Here is a 12,562-nt window from a genome sequence, read left to right on the forward strand (position 1 = left end):
TAATGAACTCGAGGAAAAATCAGAAAAGAACAAAGCATGTTGATCATTTTGTTTAAAAAAGTTGGATTTTTCGTATGTTGTTTTTGCCATATGTGAGTGAAACAGGAGTCTGGTTTGTCCTCAATGATGTATTCTTCAATCTTTTTAGCCAGTTTCTCTTGAATCTATTTTTTAGGTCACTATTCTCTTTTATGTTTATTTCAGCATACCGTTAGTCTCTATACTTTATATTTTTTATGCCTCTCTTTTTTTTTGTCCCATTATTCTGTTTTCTGTAAATTCAATCTAGACCCTCATAACATGGAATAGTTGCACAAGGTTCTTAACCCTACATATAGCGGTCAATGTGATCATCCAAATTAATAAATCATCACTATATCTACCGGGAAGTGTTGATTATATTAATGCACGATTAAATCATTCTGGCAATTATGGAATCCTGGAACCTAAATCACAAATATAATGTAAAAAGAAAATCCCAAGAGAAAAAATATGCTGTTTGTCCAATAAAAGTGTAATCAACTATCATGTGAACGATTGTTTTTGTATGATATGGTCGTAACCTCAAAGTTAACATCTTTTTGGGAAATGAGAACGCGTTGATATATTTTCAAAGGCATGTGGTAAAAATCAAAGGTGTCGATACAAAGCCATTTCTGAAACATTGAAAGTTCAACAATGTGTTTATCAAATTATCTGTCATAAAAATACATTAATTTATAACAGATCGATATCGATATCTTGGACATGAAATACATTATGATAGGTAATTGTCGATATTATATACACTTAAAGAAAACAAATTAAAACAACCAAAAAAAAAAAAAAAAACAAAAAACAACAACAACAAAGCAAACAAAAAACCCAAAAGAATACAAACACATTTGACATGAATTGACACTATTGATAATGAAGTTTTATAACTAAATGATAAAGAGGAATTTGTGAGACTTTAAAGACAGCAAAGACACATTTTCTTTAATTGTATGAAGTCTGAAAATCTTAGTATAATGTCTTTAACAAAATCTGTAATCGATTCAAACTACTAGATGATACTCATTTATTTCAAGAAAATGTTTTTGATAGATTTTAAATTTCAATAAAACTTTACGAACATGAATAACTGTATGAGGGGTCTTGTACGATAAGGCCTTGGCTTCCATTTTAGAGAAATTTAAACTGTTTATTCAGAATTTATTGCGTACATTTATTATTGGAAATTCATAAATGGAATCCACATACATGATATACAATGAAATTGAGAATGGAAATGGGGAATGTGTCAAAGAGACAACAACCCGACCAAAAAGCAGATAACATCTGAAGGCCACCAATTGATCTTCAACGAAGCTTGAAAATGCCGCACCTCGGCAGGCCCCTAAATGAAATTGTGTACAAATTCTTTGAAAATAGACGTCATACAAAACTCGAAAACATATAAATGATCTAAAATTTAAAAAAACAACATGCATGACTAACAAAGCCTTGGAACAGGCGCAAAAATGCTGCTGGATTTTACATTTTTTGTGAAATCTCAACTCCCTGTTACCTCACCTAGCCAATGTTGAATAAAGAAACACACGGCAATACGCATAGTAAAACTCATATATTAGATACCAGAATGAGTTACAAAAATGTATTCTTATTACGAGACTCTTCGAATCGCTATGATTATTCGCTACATTTCATTATTTTATTTTTTTTTAACTTACAGTACAATTTTTTCAAATGGGTGGAGAAATAGTTGGTGTCTCTTTGAACATCTTACATTGTTGTATTTGCTATTGTACGAAGAGCCAGTTGGTAAGTATTTAACTATACAAAATGCAGCTACCTTTATAACATTGGTCCTCAATGCTCTTCAACTTTATACTTGTTTGGCTTTCTAACTTTTTTGATCTGAGCGTCACTAATGAGTCTTACGTAGACGAACGCGCGTCTGGCGTATCAAATTATAAGCCAGCTACATTTGATAACTATTAACACCACTGGGTCGATGCCACTACTGGTGGACGTTTCTTCCCCGAGGGTATCACCAGCCCAGGAGTCAATACTTCAGTGTTGACATGAATATCAAAGATATGGTCATTTTTATAAATTTACTGTTTGCACATGTTTAAATTATTCGAAATACTAAGGATTTTCTTATCCCAGGCATATATTACTTAACCATATTTGGCATAACTTTTCGAGTTTTGGGTCCTCAATGCTCTTCAACTTTATACTTGTTTGACTTCTAACTTTTTTTTTATCTGAGCGACGTCCCTAATGAGTCTAGTGTAGGCGAAACGCGCGTCTGGCGTATCGAATTTTAAGCCTGGTACCTTTGATAACTATTTATGTAACATCGCAAACATTTGTTATTTCTTAATCAAGATTCAATGGAAGTAGCAGATTTAAATGGAAGGGGCTGCATACATGTATATCAAAATGTATCCCCCTTTGTATTCATTGCAAAGTAAAATGCTAAAAACGAACATTTCATATGGCTTGTTTGTTTTAGTTTAGAATGTCAAATTAAGAAACTTCGAATTCAATTGTATATCTACAAACCAGTCCGATGACCGAAATCGACTTCTATAAGGGTTATATATAGTCTTTAAATCGGGATTTTAATTAATATTTTTGGATTTGCAGAAATTCAATAAGTCAGATAGAAAATGATCGATAGCCAAATTATCAGGACAAGATCTACAAATAGATCAAAACTGCCTTAATCGGAAATGAAGCACGTTTTAACGACGAGTGTTTCTGTCATTGTTACAAGACAGACGCAATATGTCAACAACTATATTATCTAATCTACATGATCATGATGATAGGTTTACTGTACGTATGTTATCTCTTGTAAGAACAATCGGGTTACTTTCTGTCTTGTTAAGGCATAGATCATGACAAATATGTTTGAAATTTTACTGGTTATTTTATTTGTTGATGTGGATTTGATTTTTGCTGAACACTCTAGAACAGACAACGACTATACGAAGCGCCTTTTGTTAAGTGACCCTGATGTTATTAATTCATGATTAGTTGAAATGGAAAGAATGTACCAACTGTTGAAGAGAGAGATGATAGACATGAATACCACATTGAGCACGGCCCTGTCAGAGGAAAAGTCAAAAACTGAAAACCTGCAAAGAACTTTATAGAAGGGTATAGTTTATTATTAATGTTATTGTATTTACAATTTGAGAGTTATGCATACGATTGTCCTTGTTGAGACCGAATGGCAGTACTACTGTGTCTCAAGATGATCGCTGATTTTGTTTTGATTTTTTTATTCGGAATTCTCCGGTTTTACCCATTAAGCGCCAATACATTTTTTTTTACATCACAACACCTTAATTTTCCTCATAATTTTATAACATATTGATTTAAATCTATGTTTTATAATTTTATAAAAATTGACAGAACTAATATTGTTGGGCTATCATTAAGCTTGATCGTTTATGAAGGAGCACAAATTGACAAAATTTTCCAGGACATTTTGTCCTGTTCTGTTTTCAATGTTTTCGTCAATAAAAATCAATGCACTCGAGTTTAACCTTTTATAAATAACTCGTAGCATCTTTGCCTCGTACATCATTGTTATGATCAAACTTTAAACAAACACGAACACACACTTAATTTACTTAAAGAAAGAGCTGGAATAATCAATCTATCGGTAATTAGTAAACTAAATAATTGCTGTTTTGATTGCACTCATCAAGGTTATTAATAGCTAAGGACAAACTTAAGTAAAGATTAGAACTGAATCGCTCACATAGTAAACATTTGCAACATTTAAATTATTTTTTTAATGAACAATGTTTTGTTTATTGGTTATTACATGTATTTACCATCAAATCCACAATTAACATGCCGTAACTATTGAGTTAGCTGCCATATCAACTTATAGATGATCCACAATGGTTAAATTATTCCTTAAGAATCTATGAGATAGTATCTGAATTTGAAGCGTGCAAGTAATAACGGAATAATCATCAGTTAAAGAGTTTTCCCTTGTACGATACCATGATAATTCCTGCATGATATTTCGCGGAGTTTTATTTTATCTTTTTTTCATTCATTTTCTAAGCTTTAATACATAATTTCCTTTATGTTATGCGTTAGAAAGGTAATAATAATATTTAATTTTTAATTTCAACTTGCCTAGAAACCCCGGATCACATACATGAGTATCGTGCATGGATAATTTACAGTGAAGGTCGGCAATATGGTTTATCGAAGTGTAAGCCAAAACAAAACATTTTTACCAATCTGATCCAAGTATTCGTAGATATGCAAATCATATAAAAATTATAAAAACTTATTTACATTACATGCATGTTTCATTATAATACGTTTTTGTGATTGGATAACAGCAATATTGTGTCATTCTTAAATTAACATTTATTCTAAAAACGAAATGTAACTCAGTCATGATGACACGAGCTTTCGCAATAAAATAAACTCGTCTGGTAAATAAAAGTAGAAATCGTGCTTTCGTGATGCTAGCAAATAAAAATTATCATTATAAGTATATTGAATGCTTCGTTGAATAATTTTGTAAGGTTTATACAAAATGTATTTCGGTCTACGCTTTTACATCCGAAACATTTACAAAAAGAAGTATTCACTTCTTTAATATATATCCTTTCTTTTTAATATATTAACATAGTGGTTTCGTAGGCTCTGTGGAAGACATACAAAGGTTTCCCGTGCATGATATACTTAGCATATTCTAACATTTGATAAAATAAACATGTTATGCTGTTTATTTTATTTCAGTTTCAGATTCCGGCTCTACATACGTGCGTTGGGGGAGAAAGCAGTGTTCTGGAACGGATACGGAAACCATTTATACAGGTTTGAAACTTTTTTTATGTGTACACATATTTCATTAAAGAGATCGTTATATATATAATCAAAGTACTGAAGTACTGAACATCAGAGGACCTCAAGTTGTGTTGAATTATTGATAAATGACATGTGTTTATATTATACCTGCCGGACAGATATGTTCACCTTACAATATAGTACAAATAATATAATTTGCTATGCTATATCTGAAATACTGACTTGAACTAGGATACTTAACTTTGTGAATTATCAATGATTATGTGGTCAAATGAGAACTGTTAGATTTGCATTATGACCATATAGTTGCACACATACAAAAATAGTTAGCATATAACTTACAATAGAGAATTAACATAGCAAACAATTCTTCGAGTAGCTATATAGTCACTCACCAATGCTCACTGAACTATGATATTAAGGAGGTTCAAGACAATCATATTAAAACAGACAAATTGTAATATTGGAGCTAAAGATACCAGATGAACAGCAAACTCATTAACCGAAAATAAACTTACAATTCCATGACTAAAACTAAAAAAGACATGCAGACAAATAAAAGTACACTAAAAACAACAGGTGCTCTGGATGGGTAAGCAGATCCTGCTCTACAAATGACATTTATTAACAATGTTTGTTCATGTAGTATCCATGGCCAGGTCTTCTACTTTCTGGAACATTTAGCTTTTGGATCAATCACTAATGGGATGGATGTTAACACAGCAATATTACTATCCCTTATTCTAGATTTTTGTTGCAGTCAACAAAACTTTTTTAATGTTCATAAATAGCTTCACTGAGTTATCTTGGTTTTATTGCAACACAGTCAATCATTTATCCATTATATTTATAAAAAAAAAATAAGAATCTGCAGCTATACATGTACATTGTAGGTTCTGTTTTCTAATTATTAAATGATTCATTGTAAATATTACAATATATGATATGTACATGTAGATAGCCTTTCGCTAATGATGGTATTTTTGTTAATTGAATTTCACAACATCTGGATAGTTTTTCAACTGTTAGTCTTTTTTTACTTTGTTCTGGATTTAATACTTTGAATACCACTGGTTTAAGCAATGAGAAAATTTTGCACCACACATATAGAACACAACTACCATATGAATGTGTTGGTCCTTACTTAGTAAGAAGCATGTAAAACAGGGCTTGTAATTTTTTGGTGTATATCTTGATTTTCCGTTTGTACATTGATGTGGCCATTAGTTTTCTTGTATGTATTGTTTAACATTTGTCATTTCATGGCTATTTCTTACTGATGTATGTATAGTTTTTTTTATTGTAAAAGTGTTGTATGGTAAGCTTTATTTCTTTTTTGTCATTTTGTATAGGGCTGGTGTCTGATTACCAGATTACCAATCATACCACCCTTTTCATTTCTTTTTTTTATGAATTATGACAACAGTTTGGTGTTAATTTTCATTTATGTATGTACAGTAACTACTGTACATGTAACAATATAAAACAGTATATATACATGTATAATCTCATTCCATCATTAATATTGGTCATTGTTGGTATAAATTTATCTTTAAGTTTAACAATGTACTGTGAAAGAGCTATCTTCTAACAGATACTTAGTATATAGTATGGTTATTAGTGTGAAACCACTGATTCAAAGGACAAGTTTCACTTCTTGTCCAAAATGGCCTAAAATATAAAGTTAAACATAAAGCTCCAAAAAGTTCACAATTTGGTTTCTCAAATGGGTATATTTCTAAAGTCATAACGCTCAATAAATCAGTTCTTTTCATAAAAGTACATTTTATGTTCCAAATTTTGTCAAAATATGATGATTTTGGGCAATTTTCAGACCCGAAAGCTTTAAGCAATTAAGAATTAAGATTTAGCCACCACCTACCATTCAAAATGTTTTGTGACCAAAAGAATCCAAATCTGATATATATAATTCATCAATATAAAATTTTTGGATCTTGGATGGCAGCCAAGTTTAATTATTCCAACAACAATTAAAGTTTTACCATAGTTATCTGTGGTATAATTTTCACAATTATTCAATAGTTTTGTTGTGTATGATTTACAAATATAAAAATAAAGATGGCAAGACCGGAAGAAGGCCGCCTGATTTTTTTAAGTGACATATGAACAACAGAGTCAGTGTGGGGCCACTAAGCTAAACTGCCCGCTTTGCACCAGCCAATATAAATGAATGCCTAGGGTGGGAATCGAACCCACATACACCAACTCTGTTGTCCCTATATTTTTAAATGAACAAAAAATTGTCAAAAACAAATTTAAACAATATACGACGAAAAAATTTTCAAATTTTGCGGTCGTATAAAAAATGTATAAATTGGTTAAAATTTAATTATCAATTTATACATGAATATATCTATAGGTTGATTTTCTGTGATTCAGATGTCTACTCCAGTTTACTCAGATTGTAGTCTCATAGGCTCCAATGTACAGCTACATGAATAGACAGCGTAAGAGTGTTTAAAATTGCTAAGGCAGACTTTTGGGGGGAGGAAAGAACTGAAGGCTTGCCCTTTTCGAGGAGCTCCATGTATGGTAAATGCGTAGTCCTTTTTTTATATAGTTTTACCCAAAATGTTGACTTGCTAGACCCCTCCCCCTTTAAAACTCCTGGATTCTCATCCAATTTGATAGAAATCTAAACTGTTTTAAAACAAAGTTGTTTAAGTAATAACAATTATGTTTGGGAATTAATAATAGAAAGGTTCCTTTAAATGTTGCTGAACATTTTGTTTGAATAATCTAGAATATACATGTACATGTGGTTTTAATCGTGGACATTTTAAATCCATGTTAACTTATGCGTGACTTGGGCTTCTGGTACAAATTAAAACATGGAATTATTCATGCAAACTCACAGAAAGATTCTTGAGATTTAAATTTCCACAGAATAATAAATAAACAAAAACATTAAACAATTTAAACATTTAACATACTAAAATTTATGATAAAAGAGATGATTTTTCATTTCCTATCGTTAACTATCTATTTTTAGATGGTGACGTTCCCTTGTCACCATCTTACGGTGTTTATATACACTGTATCTCAACTTGTACGATTCTCTCATGTATGTAACAATGTTTTAGATTTTAACGAGAGAAATTTATGTATTACTGAAAAATTATTACACCAGGGTTTTCCATATCACAAACTAGTCACAACATTTACTAAATCTTATCAGCGGTATAAGGACATTATTCGTAAATATAGCTCAACATGCAGACTTCTTATACGTTCAGGTATTTCACATCCAATTTTTTATGGAAATATTCTTTATAAAGCACAAAGGTGTCAGTATTCACCTCAGAAACTAACAAAACCTTTGAATAGACTTATTAAGAGGGATTTAGTAACGATACTGTTGTCAGGTCATTAAAGATTGCATATTTTGGCGTTAATATTAATTCACGTATAGGGTCTTTGCATCGGAACTAAACACATTCATTTAAAAAACAGTTGTTGGCATGACACTGGTTATGTTCTTCTCATATATGTTATGATGGTATGATACTAAACCCCTAATGGGAAGGATTGTGCTTGATATTCATATGATGAAATCATAATCTTACAGTCAGTTTTATTGAAGTCTGGAGCTGGCATGTCAGTAAAACTGCTAGTAGTCTGTTGTTATTTATGTATTATTATCATTTTGTTTATTTTCTAGACTATGGTTACATGTACATCTTCTGACATCAGACTCAGACTTCTCTTGAACTGAATTTTAATGTGCGTATTGTTATGAGTTTACTTTTCTACATTGGCTAGAGGTATAGGGGGAGGGTTGAGATCTCACAAACATGTTTAACCCTGCCGCATTTTAGCGCCTGTCCCAAGTCAGGAGCCTCTGGCCTTTGTTAGTCTTGTATTATTTTAATTTTGGTTTCTTGTGTACAATTTGAAAATTAGTATGGCGTTCATTATCACTGAACTAGTATATATTTGTTTGGGGCCAGCTGAAGGACGCCTCCGGATGCGGGAATTTCTCGCTACATTGAAGACCTGTTGGTGACCTTCTGCTGTTGTTTTTTTTTCTTTGGTCAGGTTGTTGTCTCTGTGACACATTCCCCATTTTCATTCTCAATTTTAACATTTTGATAAAATAAAATAATACACTAACCCTTTGCAATGTTGCAGTTCAACTTTTAATCTAGGGTTCTGGAAAACATTTAAAATATCTCTTGCAGTCATATGCAGGGTATAGGGCTCATAGGTTTGACTCAATAAAGATTTGCTAAGTTTACTGACATGTAGAATCCCAATATCGCTCTTAGTATAAATAGCCACATGTGTGCTCAAATAACCATTTAGATTAGTCTCAAAATTGATATATCTAACTCAATTGAGTAGATCTAGCTAAAATTTTACTCATAAATGTAAGTGATCATATTTGCTCAATTTAAGATCTCATGGGTGCTCGTAGTGAAATTTAACTGATTGTATTTGCTCAAGTACTCATGTATGCGTGAACAAATGTCTAATTCAAATACCTAAAATTTTACATGGATATGGTTACACAACTTAATAATTTTGGCAATACATGTACATGTGACATGTTAGTCCAAATAATTATGACGTCTTAAAAGGCTATTATAACGTCGAAGTAAGGCGTAAAAGAAAAAAATATAATAGCCTTTCAAGACGTCATAATTATTTGGACTCGAAGTAAGGCGTCAAAGAAAAAAATATAATAGCCTTTAAAGACGTTTATTTGGACTAGTGACATGTATGGTCAAAATTATACAATACTACAAGGAAGACTTAAAAAACAGAACAGTTAATCTATATTTATATATACCTCTAAAACTGTAAGGATTCTCCAAATATATCTAGTGGCTAGTAAATTCTGACATTTTACTTTCACTTTCAGTGTAAAATAAGACTCTTGCTTTTATGAGCAAGAGTCATAATTGACACTCAAAAATAGTCCATCTCTATTGGAAGAATAAGAAGTCGAAGATTCTCTGAATATTACATAAAATACAATTATTTCAACCAATAATTATATATAAGAATTACTTACAATTCATTAACAAAATCCGCTTTTTTACTAGTCAAGGGACATAATTATTCAAATATACTAATGCAAGTAACTAAGTCGGAGAAGGAGCGAAAATCCGAAACAGCACCTTAATTAAAAAAACAGAAAATAGTTCCACGTGCACGTGTGTGTCCAAGTGATCAATCTACTTGTTATTTACGAAGAAAAGAAATTTAACTTCAAAAATTGTTGAGATCTTTAAAAAAAAAAAAATTGATTCCATTAAATAAAATTGAGAAAGGAAATGGTGAATATGTCAAAGCGACAACCACCCGACCATAGAGCAAACAACAGCCATTAAAGAATACAATGAAAGTAACCTTATCTTTAAGGGCCTTGCAGGTTCTTGTTACTCCTACCCAATCTGCTGGTATTTTCAAAATGGCTGCGGGGGACGCGGCCTGACAAATTATTTTAATATTGTGTCAGATTAAATATTCCTGATTTTGCTTCGTTAATATTATAGACAAATATGCTACAAACGGTTTAAAGATGTTACTCTAAATCAAATAATTGAAATATAATTACCTTTCTGTGTGTAATTGCGTGAATTGATTTTCTCTCGTTTATCTTCTCGCTCTTGCTCACTTGATGAATATGCATAGGTGGTATTCATCCGCGACAATAATATTTCGGTATATCATTGATATTGAAGATCGTTTGATTGATATACGAATATTTCTAACGACAAAACATTTTCATGTTATTAATTTGCATTTAAAAAAATCTGAGTATCCATTGAAAACATGAATATAAAAGAAGAGACAAGGAATTTTATTCTGCACTATAATGTTCGCGGGTTCATAATGTCGGTTATTATCCCAACACTAATTATATACGCATCTCTTTGATCTTTGAAGATCTTTGAAAAGTAGGCGATGGCAATACACCCGAGGCCCCTCAGGGGCCTCTGATGTAAAAATTATATAGCTACAAGGGTAAAGACATAAATACGAAAAATACAAGTTATTTAATAATTGGGACAAGAAACGAGAGAACGAGAGTAGTGCTCTTATATAATCCGTCTCCGTAAATAAATAAAAGTTTATTTTGAATAGCAAAATAATATGTATTTACTTCAGGTGCAAAATGCACATCGATAACTAACTTTTTATATCATAATCTACATTATAATGAAAAACTGAACATTCTAAAATTTCAGGGTTTACAGCAGGACAGTTACAAGAAGGTCCAACACTTTCCTCTCGTTATGGTGGTCCTTCGAATATACTTTGCCTACCAAATAACCCTGAAACAAGTAATATAACAACTGTCGGTAGAAGTTTAATATATGGCACGGAGTACGAAGAAACATTTTTTGGAGCAGGTGCGGCAGATGAGGATGCACCATGTGCTGTTTGTAGAAGTCATTACACATATGCTTCCATAATGATTCCTGGTAGAAAGTCGTGTTATAGTGGTTGGAAACTGGAATATCATGGATATCTTGCGTCTAACCATTATGGATACAAGGCATCATCATATATATGTGTGGACAATAAACCAGAATTTCTACAAGGTGGGAAGTCAAACCAAAACGGAAACTTACTGTTTGCTACAGCAACAAAATGTGGATCCCTCCCGTGTCCTCCGTATGATGACAACTTTGCCGTATATTGCGTTGTTTGTTCTAAATAAAGATGCGTTTTCAATTTTTTTTTTTATCATACTATACTTTCACTCATATGGAGAAATACGTTGCCTACTTCATCCCTTTGTTCGTTCGTTCTTCAATGATTCCGTGAAATATTGATCATCTACAGCACGCTTTTTTCATTTTTTTATCATGTATTTTTCAAACAGTTAATTTGACCTATATTTACGTACAGTTTTGGAAATTATATCTTAAATGTTAACGGAATCGGTACTTTGATAACTATATTCCTATGACATTAATTTATCATTCAGACCATAGAACAAACTGTCTGTATTTTTTAAAATTATTTTTATTCAATTATTTTTTGTGATCGTACATTTTTTTAATTGGATTCCCCTGTTTTGTATTTACTTCTTCTAAAGGCTGAATTTGAACTTGTGATTGTGCTTCTTAAGGTGTTGATAAATGATATTTTTTAAACGACAGGTGGTTATATTTATATATTTATTTATAATTGAAAGCAACAAAGACAGACGTCACGAATTTCTATGTTTTGTCTTGTGTACTAGTATTGTCTGTTTGGGTTTATCTTTGTTAGCCATGGCGTTGTCAGATTATTTTCGATCTCTTAGTTTTACTGTCCTTCTGGTATCTTTCGCCCCTCTTCTGAATTGATAGTTGTTGCACGGAAATTCATTGAGCCGTCATACGTAATTCCGCAATCAATTAACGATTTTGCCGTCGAAACCAGGTTTACCAGATAGCATAAGTCTTATTACTCTAGGAATAACAACTAACACACATTTGCAATTATACATTTCTGAAGAAAGACACGGAAGTAATTTCACATAACGGTAATACGAGTTTAAGGGAAACCAATAATGATAACAGATTACCTCAGCTGTATTTGGCAAAACTGTTAGGATTTGTTGGTCCTCAATGCTTTTCAACTTCGAACTTTATTTGTTATTTTTACATGTTTTGATTTGAGCGTCACCGATTAGTCTTTTGTAGACTAAACGCGCGTCTGGCGTTAATAAAAAAATTCCAATCCTGGTATCTATGATGAG

The 12,562-nt window shown here is 31.8% G+C and overlaps 1 long non-coding RNA gene across 1 annotated transcript; it reads left to right on the forward strand.

Moving 5' to 3' along the window:
- The first annotated feature begins 2,817 nt into the window (after window positions 1–2,817).
- On the forward strand, window positions 2,818–11,547 carry LOC143046605 (uncharacterized). Its single transcript, XR_012969179.1, has 3 exons — window positions 2,818–3,153; window positions 4,771–4,848; window positions 11,058–11,547. It is a non-coding gene; the product is annotated as an uncharacterized LOC143046605 (long non-coding RNA).
- The last annotated feature ends 1,015 nt before the right edge of the window (window positions 11,548–12,562 follow it).

The sequence above is a fragment of the Mytilus galloprovincialis genome, chromosome 9, assembly GCF_965363235.1.
Source record: "Mytilus galloprovincialis chromosome 9, xbMytGall1.hap1.1, whole genome shotgun sequence".
Classification (NCBI taxonomy): Eukaryota; Metazoa; Mollusca; class Bivalvia; order Mytilida; family Mytilidae; genus Mytilus; species Mytilus galloprovincialis.